Raw genomic sequence first — 6,016 nt, forward strand, 5'->3', positions numbered from 1 at the left:
TCTCATTGATGTTTCTCTCTCTCCCTCTCCCTTCCTCTCTGAAATCAATAAAAATATATTTAAAAAAAAAAAAAGATGCCAGAGAGGTCAGAATATTCCAGGCAGAGGGAACAGCATGTGCATAAGCCTAGTGGTGGGCGAGAGCAGGATGGCATTGCCTAGTCTAGGAGCCCAAGGTGCCTGGGGTGACTGGGGCTGACTGTGAGGAGGGGAGTGGTGTAATGTGGAGAGTAAGAGACCCCAATTTAAGCCACCAGTATTTTGGGGACACCAGTCCAGCCACTGGGGGGTTGGGGGTGTAACGATCTGAGCTTTGACTGTAGATTTTGACAAAGATAGTAGAGGTGATGTCCAGGAGTGGCTGGGAAAGCCTTTGACCCCCCAAATCTCCAGTACCCCAAACCTCAAAGGGAGGGAGCTGGACAGTAGAGGGTTCCAGAATGGGCTGCTGGTGAGGAAGAAGAGTGACTTGATATAGGTGTGAGACTGAGGGGTTTTCAGCAGGTGGATGATACCCTCCCGTATGCAGTCGTAAGGGAAGAAGATGATGGGGATGGCGGATGTCAACTGATGGTCGTTGGTGCCAATTCAGTGCCAACAGGAATGACCAGTTTGGGATGCAGTGAAGAAGGAAACCTTATTCAGTGTAAAAAGCTCAACTGTGCCACAGCTAGACAGCTCAGCTCTGCGTGAGGGTCTGCTCTGTTCTGCTTCTTGCTGGTGTGCTCCGTCTGCACTGCTCTGGTGAGACATCTTCAGTGCTTAGCTCAGCCAGGGAGATGCAAGCTTCAGCCTTACCAAAGGGAACATGCACTCTCTGAGCCAGAAGGGAGCTGGCTTATATGGACAGGAGTCCCTGCCCAGGGTCCTTGATTAGTCCATCCTCATGCAAATGAGTACTCAGATCCTCACAGTTTGATTGGTCCAAAAGACACTGTCCTGATTGGTCAGAATAAAGCCACTCTGATTGGCTGGAGCTGTGCAGTTCTGATTGGATGGGGAAAGCCTCAGTTCTACTGGTTGAAATAGGATTCTAGGGACTCCTTTATAAGGGCTGGCTCAGAGGGCAGAGACCCAGTGGCGAGTTGGGCAGTCCAGAGCAGGCTCCTCTGAGAAATGCAGTTTGCGTGAGAGGTCCCTGTGCAGAAGTGGCTGCTAGGTTCTGGGTTTGTTTGTTTGTTTGTTTGAGCCCAGTTAGTCACCAGGAGCCCTTCTTAGAAGATGCCTTTTTTTTCTCAGAGTTCACAAGAATGAAGATGAAAATGCAGGATTTGATCACTTATGGCTAGAGGAAGTGGTCAAGGGTAGGGATGGGGTTTCCACAGACTTGGAAGGAAGGAGAGATACACTGATTGATTAATGATTGACCGATAAATTCTTATATTTTAGTCAGGCATGTTTAGGGTATTTTATTTTTTAACACCCCACTTTCTTTATACAACAAAACTATTTTCAGTAATAATCATGAGATGAAACAAATATATTTCATGTGTGAATTAAACTCTGCACTTACCAAACACAGTCATTGTCCTCCACAGGCCATACCTTCCCTGTTTTAAATTTTAAGCACCGACCAGCACACCAAGTAAGCCACACAGAATGACAGGATTGAAAAACCTGTATCTTCGTCTTCGCCATCACTCTGCAGGCATCGTTTCTTGGACCTGCTGTTGAGATGCAGAAATATGTAACACCATGGGGTGGGAGAGAGGAACTGCCCTGAAGCAAGAGCAAGTTCCAAACTGTTAGGAACTTTTCTGAACAATGTGTGATCCTGAGTCCATGTGTGCTGGGGGCACCTATATTCCTAGAAATTCTCCAAATGAACTTCCATGTAGAATATGTTTATCAAAGGACAAGAAATGAAAATGTGCTCATTCAAAGCTTACACATCTACACTAATAAAAGAGAATGATGCAAATTGACCGTACCTCCATGACACCCACCAGCCAATCAGGAGGAAATATGCAAATTAGAAGGACAAAGATGGCAGCAGCCCCACCGCCCAGCTGCTCCAGGATGCCTGCTATGAGAGGGAGGGCGGGGGGTGAAGGGATCTACAGGAGCAGCACTCTGGCCACAGCGAAGACGAAGACGGCAGACCCTAGCCAGAGTCAGCAGCGAAGATGAAGATGGCAGATTCCGGCCAGAGTCTGCAGCTAAGACAAAGACAGGAGACTCTGGCCGGAGTCTGCAGTGAAGATGAAGGTGGCAGACTCTGGCTGGAGCGAAGGCAGAAGGCCTGGGTCCCAGGTGCCAGAGGAAAACCAGTGCTGGAAGCCAGGGGAAGGAAGGCCTATTGCACGAATCTTCATGCAACGGGCCTCTAGTATATTAATAATATTCAACAGTTACCATATCAATTGTTTAGAACTTAGGAGAAAAAAGATATTTTGGGGACAGAATGCTTCATGACTGACATTGAGATTTGCCAGTGCTTGGTGATAACAGAAAGCAGACTGACTTCACCTCAATTTTATTTTATCCTTAAGTTTTCTGTTGATAGTGTGCCCTCTTATTGCCTGCACACAGGGAAGAGCACCCCCATATCCTGTCCTTGTGGGGCCACTGGTTATAATAATAATAAAAATGATTATGAATTGAGCACCCAGTGGGAGCCAGCCCTGTGCCAAGTACTTTTTTTTAAAATTTCTTTATTGATTAAGGTATCACATATTTGTCCTCATCCCCCCATTCCCATCCCACACCCCTCCCCACACATGCCCCCACCCCCCTGTTGTCCTTAACCACTGGTTTGGCTCATATGCTTGCACACAAGTCCTTTGGTTGATCTCTCCCCTTAACCCCCACCCTCCCCTGCCCTCCCTCTGAGGCCCGACAGTCTGATCCATGCCTCCGTGTTTCTGGGTCTGTTCTTGTTCATCAGTCTATGTTGTTGATTATTTCCCCTAGATGAGTGAGATAATGTGCTATTAGAAATACACTTATAAGAACTGAAAATGAGACAAGCAATAATGGTTATGGTGACAGGCAAATGAATCAGTCTGTAGTGAGTTTCTTTCTGAGCCAACAGTTCTTTTGAGACCCAATTTCAATGTCCAACAGTTCCTTATGTGTACATGTCAGCACTGACATTACAGTTCTGGATGGTGGACAAATGGTGGTAATGCAGGTCCGACTCTCTCTGGTTTGGTCCTGGGCAACCTGCAGTGATGCACAGCTGCTAACTGCTAGTATGGGAGGGCCACGTCAGCGTCTTCCATCTCTGGACTGCTTCTCTTCTGTCTTCATGGCTGGAGTAGTCCTGTCGATTCCTCTGTGTTGCTGGAATCCACATGGTCTCGGAGTTGTTTTCTGAAAATATACAAACATATTCTCGACCAAAAGTTAATAAAGGAATATTTTCTATAAATTTGACTTGGGATCCTATTTCATTTTTTGCCCAAATGATTTTCCTCTGTCTTGATTTGACACCTTGTGTGTTTTTCATGGGTGTCTTGCTTTTAGCCTTACAATTAATTTTCTAAAGTATTAATTTTCTAGATGTAATTTACTTACAGGATATTTTTCCTTACATGATATTCTTCTACTATCCCCTCCTTTTTTGATTTACAGGGTAAAATAAGATTGTTGTTAGAGTAATAAATTTGACAGTAAAATAGTAGTCAAGTTTTCAGGCAAATTTAAATTGGCTAGTTGAAACAAGCGAATATTCTAGAAAAATTAATTGTACTGGACAAAAAGGTGTTCCTAAAGTGTTAACTAAAATTTTTATTGGTACTTCATCTCATGATAAAATTGTGCACCATGTAATGAACTTAAAACAGTAATATTATAATGCAAAAAATTAAAATTTAAAAGCCATCAAGACTACATTATAAAATTTTCAAAAGCCTCCAAGTACTTTTTTAAAAAAGTGGTGTTTCTAATCCTCACAGTCCACAACTCAATAAGAAAGGTGAAGTTCAGAGAGGTTAGGCAAATCATTCAAGGTCACACAGCTAGAAAACAGCCAGATTTTCAGCACAGGTCCCTATGACTCCAAACTTTCTTTGTGGTTTTTGTTGTTATCATTTATTTTGCTACTGCTTATAAAGCTCTCTGTGGCATCTCCATAAATTGAGGGTAGATAGATAGAGGAAGAGAGAGAGAGAGAAAGAGAGAGAGAGAGGCTTAATGTGCATTAATATTAAGTGTACAGCTGGACAACTCTTCACATATGTACACACCAATAATGTAACCACCACCCAGATTGAGGTACATTTCCAGAGGGTTCCTCATGCCCCTTCTAAGAGTGTACTTTGCCCCCCAGAGTACAGTACTTCTGACTTCTGTCACTGTTGACTAGCTTTTCCTGGAAGGAACAGTTTTGAAGTCCTTCTTTCTTTGGGGCAAGGAAGGAGACGGGAGAGAAAGGAGGTGTGAGCAGGAAAGAGGCACATGGGTCAGTGATACCAACAACAGCAGTAGCAGGAAACGCTCGCTGGCTGACCTGAGGCACTGAGGGCCAGCTGCCCAGGAGAGTGACAGGCGGTGAGCGGAAGTGTTGCCGCCAGCCCGGAGGGGTGTGGGTTTTTGCTTGGAATTTACTCTCTCTGTAACTGAGGGTGGGCGCAGGTGGACAGTGGGAGGCCCCGCGCGTGGCCATTCGGGAAGCCCGCGGCTGTCAGTGTGAGGTGCCGCAGGACTGCAGCCGGAACTGCCTCTTTGCTGACTGCTTGCCTGTGGTGCAGGCCCCCCAGCCGACAAGTTTGGCACCAGAGGGATGTGACAGTCCCGGGACCCATCCATCTTTTGGCTGCTGCTACTGTCCCCCAAGAAAGACCCTAGAATGAGCACAGCTGCCCTTTGCGTTGCTGGAAACAAGCTCAGACTCAAGTCAAAGGTCCCGGCTTCAAATCCTGGCTCCGCCACAGACGTACAGCGCTGGACCTGGGAGGGATACAGGGGCACCCAGGGAGCTAAGTGCCAGGCGCTCTCACTCTCAGATGCCGCCCTTGCACTTGCATGACCCTGAGAGTTAGTGCTTTCTTAAGAGTAAGATGTCCAGGGCACAAAATGAGTGCATGGTAGGAACTCAATAACTATTGGTTGAATGACTAACCATTTCCTAGTCTAATGTATTCTTTGGGGTGCATTAGGCTATGCTTAGGTCACAAATAAACCCCCAAGTCTCAGTGGTTTAACCCAACGAAGGTTTCCTTTTGTTCACGAATGGTCCAGTGAAGTTGGGCAGGTCCTCTCTGTCTTGGAGCCGCGCCCCCTGAGTCTTCCCTACTCAGATGTCTGCTCCAAGGCATGCACCACCTGGCTGCTTGTTTGAAATGATTCAGAGCCTTCGTTTTAATAAGACCCCCCCCAAGGGACTGGTATGCACATTACAGTTTGTGAATCACTGGTCGACACCAGGGGCCTTCAAGGTCACCTTGGAGAGGAAGGGTGGAGAAAACACACGGGCCTTCCACCACCTCGGACCAGAAGTGACGTCCATCCCTTAGGCTTCTATTTCATTGGGCAGAAGTAGTCACATGTCCTCAACTTAACGGCAAGGAGGGCTAGAAAATGTGGTCTTTCTGTGGCACCCAGAAGAGGAACCAGAGCGAGGGGCATGTGGCATACTCTTTGCCACAGGTATCTTGGGATCTGGGGCACATAGTTGGGCTTCTCGGGCCCTCAGTTGCTCTGCCTTGTTCTGTTTTGAGGTGGCCTACGTGTTCTATCAGACCTGGGCCAGCCGAGCGCTTGAAGAGCTGGGAGATGCATCTGAAAAGCGAAACTCGGGAAACACGCCTAGGTCAGGGCCCAGCATAAAAGCCACGAGAACGTGGGTGAAGTTGAAAGGATGAAGTCGGTTCCGGCCACGCAGTTTGTCCTGCTCCTTGCACCTCACAGCCTACCACACCCTGTGATGGGTGCTGGAGAGTTCGGGGAATAAGCTGCCCCGCGCTAGTGAGCTCACAGGGGTGACACTAGGTGGGGACAGAGAAACCCAAAGCAGACCCTGACCCACGCAGGGCTGGGAGTGAGCAGGGTCAGTGCTCCCATGGCCGGACGT

Source organism: Eptesicus fuscus, chromosome 12 (assembly GCF_027574615.1).
Source record: "Eptesicus fuscus isolate TK198812 chromosome 12, DD_ASM_mEF_20220401, whole genome shotgun sequence".
Lineage (NCBI taxonomy): Eukaryota > Metazoa > Chordata > Mammalia > Chiroptera > Vespertilionidae > Eptesicus > Eptesicus fuscus.